At 39.6% G+C, this 12,512-nt stretch overlaps 1 protein-coding gene and 1 long non-coding RNA gene across 3 annotated transcripts in view; both read left to right on the top strand.

Annotated features, from left to right (window-relative positions):
• The window catches only part of LOC133651782 (protein shisa-8), a 648,746-nt gene that overhangs the window by 130,713 nt on the left and 505,521 nt on the right, over positions 1 to 12,512 (top strand). The window lies entirely within an intron of this gene.
• Positions 1 to 12,512, top strand: part of LOC133651784 (uncharacterized) — a 59,263-nt gene that overhangs the window by 10,220 nt on the left and 36,531 nt on the right. Inside the window, exon 3 of the long non-coding RNA XR_009826489.1 lies at positions 5,175 to 5,355. This is a non-coding gene — a long non-coding RNA (uncharacterized LOC133651784). The remainder of the gene's footprint in view (positions 1 to 5,174; positions 5,356 to 12,512) is intronic.

The raw sequence follows: 12,512 nt of genomic DNA, 5'->3' as shown, positions 1-12,512 counted from the left end.
AAGACACTTTACCCACCTGCTCCCAGTGCCACCCACACTGGTTTAAATGAAACTTAGATATTGGGTTTCACTATGTAAAGCGCTTTGAGTCACTAGAGAAAAAGCGCTATATAAATATAATTCACTTCACTTCACATAAGAGATGCATGTAGACTGCATTATGATGGCAGTCACATATAAGAGATACGTGTAGACTGCAATATGACTCAAGTCAACAACACCAACATTTTAAAGGCCTACTGAAAGCCACTACTAGCGACCACGCAGTCTGATAGTTTATATATCAATGATGAAATCTTAACATTGCAACACATGCCAATACGGCCGGGTTAACTTATAAAGTGACATTTTAAATTTCCCGATAAACTTCCGGTTGAAAATTCCTTTGGATATGACGTATGCGCGTGACGTAGCCAGTGAAACAGAGGTATGGCTCCCCCATTGAAGCCAATACGAAATAGCTCTGTTTTCATGTCATTATTCCACAGTATTCTGGACATCTGTGTTGGCGAATCTGTTGCAATTTGTTCATTGCATTATGGAGAAAGAAGCTGAGCAAGCAAAGAAGAAAGTTGTCGGTGCGAAGCGGAGTATTTTGCGAGGGAAGTCAGCAACACAACACAGCCGGTGTTTCATTGTTTACATTCCCGAAAGATGCAGTCAAGATGGAAGAACTCGGACAACAGAGACTCTTACCAGGAGGACTTTGACTTCGATACACAGACGCCTGTAGAGAACTGGGACAACACAGACTCTTACCGGGATTACTTTGATTTGGATACACAGACGCAGACGCGGTACCGTGAGTACGCAGCTGCGCTTCCAAACATTTGATCGCTTGCCCGTACGTGCGTGTCACGTACGTAACTTTGGTTAAATATATAAGCTTTATGAACCTTGGGTTAGGTGAACGGTCTTTTGGGCTGAGTGATTGTGTGTGTTGTGCAGGTGTTTGAATTGTATTGGTGGGTTATATGGACGGGAGCTAGAAGCTAGGAGCTAGCATAACAAACACATAGGTGTTTTTATGCAGGATTAATTTGTGGCATATTAAATATAAGCCTGGTTGTGTTGTGGCTAATAGAGTATATATATGTCTTGTGTTTATTTACTGTTGTAGTCATTCCCAGCTGAATATCAGGTCCCACCCGCGGCTCTCACAGCATCTTCCCTATCTGAATCGCTTCCACTCCCCACTAGTCCTTCACTTGCACTTTCCTCATCCACAAATCTTTCATCCTCGCTCAAATTAATGGGGAAATCGTCGCTTTCTCGGTCCGAATCGCTCTCACTTCTGGCCGCCATCACTGTAAACAATAGGGAACTTTGCGGAAATGTACAACTGACTACGTCACGCTACTTCCGGTAGGGGCAAGCCTTTTTTTTGGTCAGATACCGAAAGTTGCGATCTTTATCGTCGTCGTTCTCTACTAAATCCTTTCAGCAAAAATATGGCAATATCGCGAAATGATCAAGTATGACACATAGAATAGATCTGCTATCCCCGTTTAAATTTTTTTTATTTTATTTAGGCCTTTAAATGTTCCATTGAAAATATAGAACATTACACACGGCGCTCAAAAATCTCTCAAAACGTTTTAGTAGGACTTTGGTAAGCTATGAAGCCACACCACTTGGTGGATTGTACTGTGCTTCAACATAGGAGAGTTATTATGGTGTGTGTATAAGGTAAGACATTATCTGTATTTGGGATCTGCATAAATCCTGAAAATTTGCGCGCGTCCCGCCTTTGTAGTCCGTGGCCAGTTGTCAATAAGCTTCTTCTTTTTCTTTATCTTCTTGTTATGTGACATTCATCCTCCGCTGTTGCCATTTCTAATATAAAGTAGTGTAAAGTTCTCACTTATATCTGTCAGTAAACTCGCCATGAAAGCACTAAAACATACCGGTGTAGTGAGTTGACATTATTCACCCAAGGAACTTTAGTTATTAAAGAGTTCCGGTCGGACGTTTTTTTTCCACGGGACACATTTCCGGCCTCGTTGTTGCTGCACTATGTACAGATGAGTGTTAGACCCTGGAATTTAAGAGAGGAAAAAAACACTTTTTTTTTTAGAAACATTGTGTTGAAGCAGTGACCATCAACACTGAGCATTCCTGCTGTCTTGGTAGAAGCTGAATGTTTGATAAAGATCTCGTATTGGATCTCATTAATATGCAAGGCAGTGAGCTTATACTCACTGTCAAACACACAAACAAACACACACACACACACACACACACACACACCACTCCCCATCAATTTTGTCTGTCTCATCCATTCTAAATCACGTCGAGAAAACAACAACTTAGCGAGTCGCCTTTCTCGTGGGCTCGGCTAACAAACTCTCTGCGATGCCGCTCACAGCCGCCGACCCATCTATTTTCTGAAAGTGCACACACACCCTCGGTAGATGAAAGGCTTGCAGCTGTTGGCGCACAAACAACTGAGCCAGATGAATATTTATACACACACACACACACACACACAGGAGCACTTCGTTATGCAGCTTTGAGAGCTCATTCTCCTCCTCATCCTCTACAGCACTTCTTTTCTCGCAAAAATAAATAACTAAATCATATTTACTCCAACATTACCAAACACCACGCCTCAAACAATTGCCAGATGTGTCCTGCACTTGAACACATGATGGAGCGCACGCTGCCAGCAGACCATACTCGGCTCTGTGAAGTAGAGTTTAGAGATGGTGACACTTTTACACATTAAATCTATTAGGGTGAAACACAACAATATGGTTTGTGGGAAATAAAATAATACAAATGCAGAAGCTTCTGCTTGGATTTGTGACCACTCCTCTTGACAAAATTGGTGCAGTTCAGCTAAATGTGTTGGTTTCCTGACATGGACTTGTTTCTTCAGCATTGTCCACACGTTTTAAGTCAGGGCTTTGGGAAGGCCCTTCTAAAACCTTCATTCTAGCCTGATTTAGCCATTCCTTTACCACTTTTGAGGTGTGTTTGGGGTCATTGTCCTGTTGGAACACCCAACTGCGCCCAAGACCCAACCTCCGGGCTGATGATTTTAGCTTGTCCTGAAGAATTTGGAGGTCATCCTCCTTTTTCATTGTCCCATTTACTCTTGAAAATCAACTTTTACCTTGAAAATCAGTTTTTGCCTTGAAAATCAGTTTTTACCTTAAAATCAACTTTTACCTTGAAAATCAGTTTTTACCTTGAAAATCAGTTTTTACCTTGAAAATCAACTTTTACCTTGAAGATCAACCTTTACCTTGAAAATCAACTTTTACCTTGAAAATCAACTTTTACCTTGAAAATCAACTTTTTGCCTTGAAAATCAGTTTTTGCCTTGAAAATCAGTTTTTACCTTGAAAATAAATTTTTACCTTGAAATTCAACTTTTACCTTGAAATTCAACTTTTACCTTGAAAATCAACCTTTACCTTGAAAATCAGTTTTTGCCTTGAAAATCAGTTTTTACCTGAAAATCAGTTTTTACCTTGAAAATCAACTTTTACCTTGAAGATCAACTTTTACCTTGAAAATCAACTTTTACCTTGAAAATCAGTTTTTGCCTTGAAAATCAGTTTTTGCCTTGAAAATCAGTTTTTACCTTGAAAATAAATGTTTACCTTGAAATTCAACTTTTACCTTGAAAATCAACCTTTACCTTGAAAATCAGTTTTTACCTTGAAAATCAGTTTTTACCTTGAAAATCAACTTTTACCTTGAAAATCAACTTTTACCTTGAAAATCAGTTTTTGCCTTGAAAATCAGTTTTTACCTTAAAATCAACTTTTACCTTGAAAATCAGTTTTTACCTTGAAAATCAACTTTTACCTTGAAGATCAACCTTTACCTTGAAAATCAACTTTTACCTAGGAAATCAGTTTTTACCTTGAAAATAAACTCTTACCTTGAAAATAAACTTTTACCTTGAAAATCAGTTTTTCCCTTGAAAATCAGTTTTTACCTTGAAGATCAACTTTTACCTTGAAAATCAACTTTTACCTTGAAAATCAGTTTTTGCCTTGAAAATCAGTTTTTGCCTTGAAAATCAGTGTTTACCTTGAAAATAAATGTTTACCTTGAAATTCAACTTTTACCTTGAAAATCAACCTTACCTTGAAAATCAGTTTTTACCTTGAAAATCAGTTTTTACCTTGAAAATCAACTTTTACCTTGAAAATCAACTTTTACCTTGAAAATCAGTTTTTGCCTTGAAAATCAGTTTTTACCTTAAAAATCAACCTTTACCTTGAAAATCAGTTTTTCCCTTGAAAATCAGTTTTTACCTTGAAAATCAACTTTTACCTTGAAGATCAACTTTTACCTTGAAAATCAGTTTTTGCCTTGAAAATCAGTTTTTACCTTAAAAATAAATTTTTACCTTGAAATTCAACTTTTACCTTGAAAATCAACCTCTACCTTGAAAATCAGTTTTTACCTTGAAAATAAACTCTTACCTTGAAAATCAGTTTTTACCTTGAAAATCAGTTTTTACTTTAAAAATCAACCTTTACCTTGAAAATAATTTTTTACCTTGAAAATCAACTTTTACCTTGAAAATCAACCCAGTTCCATTGGCAGCAAAACAGGCCCAGAGCATAATACTACCACCACCATGCTTGACGGTAGGAATGGTGTTCCTGGGATTAAAGGCCTTACCTTTTCTCCTCCGAACAAATTGCTGGGTATTTTGGCCAAACAGTTCCATTTTTGTTTCATCTGACATCACAAGGACAAAGATAAGACCTTCTGGAGGAAAGTTCTGTGGTCAGATGAAACAAAAATGGAGCTGTTTGGCCACAATACCCAGCAATATGTTTGGAGGAGAAAAGGTGAGGCCTTTAATCCCAGGAACACCATGCCTACTGCCAAGCATGGTGGTGGTAGTATTATGCTCTGGGCCTGTTTTGCTGCCAATAGAACTGGTGCTTTACAGAGAGTAAAAGGAGGATTACCTCCAAATTCTTCAGGACAAGCTAAAATCATCAGGCCGGAGGTTGGGTCTTGGGCGCAGTTGGGTGTTCCAACAGGACAATGACCCCAAACAAAAGTGGTAAAGGAATGGCTAAATCAGGCTAGGTGTGTCCAAACTGTTGGCCTGTACTGTATATTTCAGGTCATACTGTCCATCACCTCTAAAAAAAATGTTTGTAAAAATGTGCTTTCTGGTTGTTTCTATTAATTAGGTGTCCTACTGGAACATGTACAGGATGAATGTTCGACGCTACAGTGCTGTGATCCGCCAATGATGTTTGGCGCGTGCCAGCAACCTGAGGGTCCCCGGTTCGATCCCCACCTTCTACCCACCTAATCACGTCCGCTTTGTCCTTGGACAAGACACTTCACCCTTGCTCCTGGTGGGTCACGGTAAGCGCCTTGCATGGCAGCCCCCGCCATCAGTGTGTGAATGTGTGTGTGAATGGGTGAATGTGGAAATAATGTCAAAGCGCTTTATAATAATAATAATAATAACTGGGATTTATATAGCGCTTTTCTAAGTACCCAAAGTCGCTTTACATGTTAAAAACCCATCATTCATTCACACCTAGTGGTGGTAAGCTACTTTCATAGCCACAGCTGCCCTGGGGTAGACTGACGGAAGCGTGGCTGCCAATTTGCGCCTACGGCCCCTCCGACCACCACCTATCATTCATTCAACATTCATTCACCGGTGTGAGCGGCACCGGGGGCAAGGGTGAAGTGTCCTGCCCAAGGACACAACGGCATGGTAAGAGGCGGGGAGCGAACCTGCAACCCTCAGGTTTCTGACACGGGCGCTCTACCCACTACGCCATGACGCCCCATGGTGAGTACCTTGAAGGTAGAAAAGCGCTATACAAGTATAACCCATTTACCAGTGCACAAAGAAAGGACCATAAAGACATGGATGACAGAGTCTGGTGTGGATGAACTTGACTGGCCTGCACAGAGTCCTGACCTGAACCCGATAGAACACCTTTGGGATGAATTAGAACGGAGACCGAAAGCCAGGCCTTCAGTGTGTGTGACCTCACCAATGCGCTTTTGGAAGAATGGTGGAAAATTCCTATAAACATACACACCAACATTGGTAGAAAAGCGCTACACCCTGCTTGGCACTCAGCATCAAGGGTTGGAATTGGGGGTTAAATCACCAAAAATGATTCCCTGGCGCGGCCACCGCTGCTGCTCACTGCTCCCCTCGCCTCCCAGGGGGTGATCTAGGGTGATGGGTCAAATGCAGAGGGTAATTTCGCCACACTTAACTATACAAGTATAACCCATTTACCAGTGCACAAAGCAAGGTCCATAAAGACATGGATGACAGAGTCAATCAATCAATCAATGTTTATTTATATAGCCCTAAATCACAAGTGTCTCAAAGGGCTGGTGTGGATGAAATTGACTGGCCTGCGCAGAGTCCTGACCTGAACCCGATAGAACAGTGGTCCCCAACCGGTACCGGTCCGTGGACCGATTGGTAAAAAATAAAAATAAAAATTTAATATTTAAAAAAAAAAAAAAATTTTAATTTTTTGTGCGGCCGCTGCCCGGTACCAATCGGTCCACGGACCGGTACCAGGCCACGGCCACACAAGAAATTAACAACAACAAAAAAAGTTTTTTTTTTTTTTTTTTTCAATTAAATCAACATAAAAAAAACACAATATATACATTATATATCAATATAAATCAATACATTCTGCAGGGATACAGTCCATAAGCACACATGATTGTATTTCTTTATGACAAAAAAAAAAAACATCAGTGTGTGACCTCACCAATGCGCTTTTGGAAAAACGGTGGAAAATTCCTATAAAAACACTCCGCAACCTTGGTAGAAAAGCGCTATACAAGTATAACCCATTTACCAGTGCACAAAGCAAGGTCCATAAAGACATGGATGACAGAGTCTGGTGTGGAGGAACTTGACTGGCCTGCACAGAGTCCTGACCTGAACCCGATAGAACAGTGGTCCCCAACCGGTACCGGTCCGTGGACCGATTGGTAAAAAATAAAAATAAAAATGTAATTAAAAAAATAAATAAATAAAATATTTCTTGTGCGGCCGCTGCCCGGTACCAATCGGTCCACGGACCGGTACCAGGCCGCGGCCGCACAAGAAATTAAAAAAAAAAAAAAAAATTTTGTTTTTTTAATTAAATCAACATAAAAAACACAATATATACATTATATATCAATATAAATCAATACAGTCTGCAGGGATACAGTCCGTAAGCACACATGATTGTATTTCTTTATGACCAAAAAAAAAACAGTGTGTGACCTCACCAATGCGCTTTTGGAAAAACGGTGGAAAATTCCTATAAAAACACTCCTCAACCTTGGTAGAAAAGCGCTATACAAGTATAACCCATTTACCAGTGCACAAAGCAAGGTCCATAAAGACATGGATGACAGAGTCTGGTGTGGATGAACTTGACTGGCCTGCACAGAGTCCTGACCTGAACCCGATAGAACACCTTTGGGATGAATTAGAACGGAGACTGAGAGCCAGGTCTTCAGTGTGTGACCTCACCAATGCGCTTTTGGAAGAACGGTGGAAAATTCCTATAAACACACTCACCAACCTTGGTAGTAAAGCGCTACACAAGTATAACACATTTATTTATGCAAGCATAACCCATTTTTATTGCGTAAAGGTCGCGGTGACCTAGTGTCCACCTGTGCCCGGGTCAAGCCAACTCCTAAATAGTCGGCGTGACGGCGCCAGACGCAGAAGCGTCTCTCTAATTGTTCCCGCTATAAGGGATGGACCGCGGCTCAGTGGAAAGCGGACGTGCTCCCCCCCCCCTCCCCCGAGGGCTGACATTTAATCCATGCCAATTTACTAGAGCTGCGGCTCACCCGGGCGGCGCGTCGCCTCCGGGTGAACCTCCGGTGCTGACGTCTTGCAATCGCGCTTGTATTCTGTTTTTTTTGGGAGGAAGGACGTCAATGAAACGGTAAAAAAGATGTGCCTCGTAAAAATACAAAATAAAAGAGCTTTTATGGCCACGCCGTGGACTCGGGCCTAGATTGCGGGCGTGCAGGAAGATCTTCAACCACGGTGCTTTATTAGCAAAGTTGAGCATATTGTCTGCTTGCTTTGAACGCACACGCCTGTGTTAGTGGAGATGGAAAGACATTTTTTTTAAAAAGGCTACAGTCTCAGGGCTGAACCTGTCAGCCCCCCCACCTCCCGCCATCATAAAAAACACAGATGGTATTATTTTCTGGCCCTTCTCTCCTCTCCCTGTGCATCATCCAGAATGGATTTTTTTTTGCTGCTGCTGCCTCCCTGCAGGCCAGCGATCAAATATGCGGGGTGGAGAGGTGGATGACTAGTCTGCTGAGGGTGACCATCAAGATGCCGACTAAATGGCTTTTCTATAATAATAATAATAATAATAGGAGACGTAGACATGGCATCACAACTATGCTCCTGGGACTGACTTCTTGGCAAAATATTCTAACTGAACAGATAAGAAAACCACTATGTTAGAATTTAAACAAGGTATGAATAATCTGGGGTAGAGATGTCCGATAAATGCTTTAAAATGTAATATCGGAAATTATCGGTATCGTTTTGTTTTTTTATCGGTATCGTTTTTGTTTTTTGTTTGCAACATAAAAAACACAAGATACACTTACAATTAGTGCACCAACCCAAAAAACCTCCCTCCCCCATTTACACTCATTCACACAAAAGGGTTGTTTCTTTCTGTTATTAATATTCTGGTTCCTACATTATATATCAATATATATCAATACAGTCTGCAAGGGATACAGTCCGTAAGCACACATGATTGTGCGTGCTGCTGCTCCACTAATAGTACTAACCTTTAACAGTTCATTTGACTCATTTTCATTCATTACTAGTTTCTATGTAACTGTTTTTATATTGTTTTACTTTCTTTTTTATTCAAGAAAATGTTTTTAATTTATTTATTTTATTATTTTTTTAAAAAAAGGACCTTATCTTCACCATACCTGGTTGTCCAAATTAGGCATAATAATTAGGGATGTCCGATAATGGCTTTTTGCCGATATCCGATATTGTCCGACTCTTTAATTACTGATACCGATATCAACCGATACCGATATCAACCGATATATACAGTCGTGGAATTAACACATTATTATGTCTAATTTGGACAACCAGGTATGGTGAAGATAAGGTACTTTTAAAAAAAAATTATAAAATAAAATAAGATAAATAAATTAAAAACATTTTCTTGAATAAAAAAGAAAGTAAAACAATATAAAAACAGTTACATAGAAACTAATAATTAATGAAAATGAGTAACATTAACTGTTAAAGGTTAGTACTATTAGTGGAGCAGCAGCACGCACAATCATGTGTGCTTACGGACTGTATCCCTTGCAGACTGTATTGATATATATTGATATATAATGTAGGAACCAGAATATTAATAACAGAAAGAAACAACCCTTTTGTGTGATAGAGGAGGGAGGTTTTTTGGGTTGGTGCATTAATTGTAAGTGTATCTTGTGTTTTTTATGTTGATTTAATTAAAAAAAAACAAAAAAAAAACGATACAGATAATAAAAAAAAAACGATACCGATAATTTCCGATATTACATTTTAACGCATTTATCGGCCGATAATATCGGCAGGCCGATATTATCGGACATCCCTAATAATAATGTGTTAATTCCACGACTGCATATATCGGTATCGGTTGATATCGGTAATTAAGAGTTGGACAATATCGGAATATCGGCAAAAAAGACATTATGGGACATCCCTAATCTGGGGCCTTAATATAGAAAGCATTTTGATTCTTAAGTTAAGTTAAAGTACCAATGCTAGTCACACACACACTAGGTGTGGTGAAATTATCCTCTGCATTTGACCCATTACCCTTGATCACCCCCTAGGAGGTGAGGGGAGCAGTGAGCAGCAGCGGTGGCCGCGCCCGGGAATCATTTTTGGTGATTTAACCCCCAATTCCAACCCTCGATGCTGGGAGGTAATGGGTCTCATTTTTATAGTCTTTGGTATGACTCGGCCGGGGTTTGAAATCACAACCTACCCATCTCAGGGCGGACACTCTAACCCAGACCTGGGCAAATTAAGGCCCGGGGGCCACATGTGGCCCTTAAGCTTTTCAGTCTGGCCCGCCGGACATTCCCCCCAAATTTTTTTTAGATGTTTAAGATGTAAAGTGTAGCTGCCATTATGATGTGCAGTGATGTTTTCTAATGACCGTAAGTCTTCAACTATACTAAGTATTTCCATGCTTGGAATCTGCGCTTATGGATGATATACTAGTTACCATGGTCATCTAATTAGTTACTATGGTAATCGACGTCACAGCAGCTCAGACGAGGCACCAAGCAGTGTGGGCGGGGAGCGTTTCCACAGACAACAAAGTTCTAAAGCTTAGTGATGTATCAGATGTATCAGATTGTAGGTGGGTTTATTTTGTACCCTTCGCATTCATATTTCACTGTTTGTTCCATTTTTGTTGCGTTTCACTTGATTGTAAAATATGTCGATCGAAGGGGGGTGTGACGTTCATATTTTGTCAATATTCAATGTTTTATCGTTCATAGAAAAATTTAAAATTCCATTACGTTTTTTACGGCGGTCTGTCATAACGTTTTAGCATTCAATCAGACATAATTGTGAAGTTTTGTATTAGTGTCCCTAAAAATAGATATACCGGCCCCCAAGCACTCTAAATGTGGCCCCCGAGTCAAAATAATTGCACAGGCCTGATCTAACCCCTAGGCCACTGAGTAGGATGGTTGGAACTGGTTGGAATAGTTGGTTGACGTTTATTTCGGACATGTATACAGTTTTAACCATGTCTCGATACCAATATTTTGGTACTGGTTCCAAAATGTATTTCCATACTTTTCTAAATAAAGGGGACCACAAAAAAATGGCATTATTGGCTTTATTTGAACAAAACATCTTAGGGTACATGAAACATATGTTTATTATTGCAATTTAGTCCTTCAATAAAATAGTGAACATACTAGACAACTTGTCTTTTAGTAGTAAGTAAACAAACAAAGACTCCTAATTAGTCTGCTGACATATGCAGTAACATATGACGGAAGCAGATTTTTACATATATCCATATTTAAGTGTTACTTCTTTATTTTCATAGTCATATTACAAAACAGCTAGTGTTCTTCCTATTGTGCTCTTTTGGTCTGCAAGTACTGTGTGTCGGCCTTGAAACTTTGGTATGCATTGAGTAGCCATAACTCAGGGAGTAGCCATAACAACGAGGGTGGGAGCGAGGGACAGATGGAAGAAGACAGCACTTCCGTGGGTTTGGGGGGAGATCGATCTTAGCTGCGCTAGTGAACGCTTCTGTACTGGATTGGTCTCACGTTTGTTTTCAAAGCTTTGAAAATAAATCACAAAATACCCACTCTGTTTGGTGGTCAAATTTGAGCTCAGCTTATGTCATCAAAAGAACTTGGGAGTGACCAGAAACTTAAATTCCCTGGAGGAACATCTGGTCGGGCGCAACACATATTGTGTCATTTATCTACCTATTATTTTGTCTACATTATGAGGGACAAACTGTAAAAATTGATTATTAATTTACTTATCTGTTTATTTTCCGTTTCAACATGTTCTATCTACACTTCTGTTAAAATGTAATAATCACTTATTCTTCTCTTGTTTGATACTTTAACATTAGTTTTGGATGATACCACACATTTAGGTATCGATCTGATACCAAGTAGTTACAGGATCATACATTGCTCATATTTAAAGTCCTCATGTGTCCAGGGACGTATTTACTGAGTTAATGAACATAATATGAATTATAAAAAAGATTTCTGACGCTACTTTTCGATACTTTTCTAAATAAAGGGGACCATAAAAAATGGCATTATTGCCTTTATTTTAACAAAAACATCTTAGGGTACATGAAACATATGTTTATTATTGCAATTTAGTCCTTAAATAAAATAGTGAACATACTACACAACTTGTCTTTTAGTAGTAAGTAAACAAACAAAGACTCCTAATTAGTCTGCTGACATATGCAGTAACATATGACGGAAGCAGATTTTTACATATATCCATATTTAAGTGTTACTTCTTTATTTTCATAGTCATATTACAAAACAGCTAGTGTTCTTCCTATTGTGCTCTTTTGGTCTGCAAGTACTGTGTGTCGGCCTTGAAACTTTGGTATGCATGGAGTAGCCATAACTCAGGGAGTAGCCATAACAACGAGGGTGGGAGCGAGGGACAGATGGAAGAAGACAGCACTTCCGTGGGTTTGGGGGGGGGAGATCGATCTTAGCTGCGCTAGTGAACGCTTCTGTACTGGATTGGTCTCACGTTTGTTTTCAAAGCTTTGAAAATAAATCACAAAATACCCATTCTGTCTGGTGGTCAAATTTGAGCTCAGCTTATGTCATCAAAAGAACTTGGGAGTGACCAGAAACTTAAATTCCCTGGAGGAACATCTGGTTGGGCGCAACACATATTGTGTCATTTATTTACCTATTATTTTGTCTACATTATGAGGGACAAACTG

The sequence above is a fragment of the Entelurus aequoreus genome, linkage group LG06, assembly GCF_033978785.1.
Source record: "Entelurus aequoreus isolate RoL-2023_Sb linkage group LG06, RoL_Eaeq_v1.1, whole genome shotgun sequence".
NCBI lineage: Eukaryota > Metazoa > Chordata > Actinopteri > Syngnathiformes > Syngnathidae > Entelurus > Entelurus aequoreus.
The sequence above is the reverse complement of the archived record's forward strand: the minus strand, read 5'-3'. Positions and strand labels throughout refer to the sequence as shown.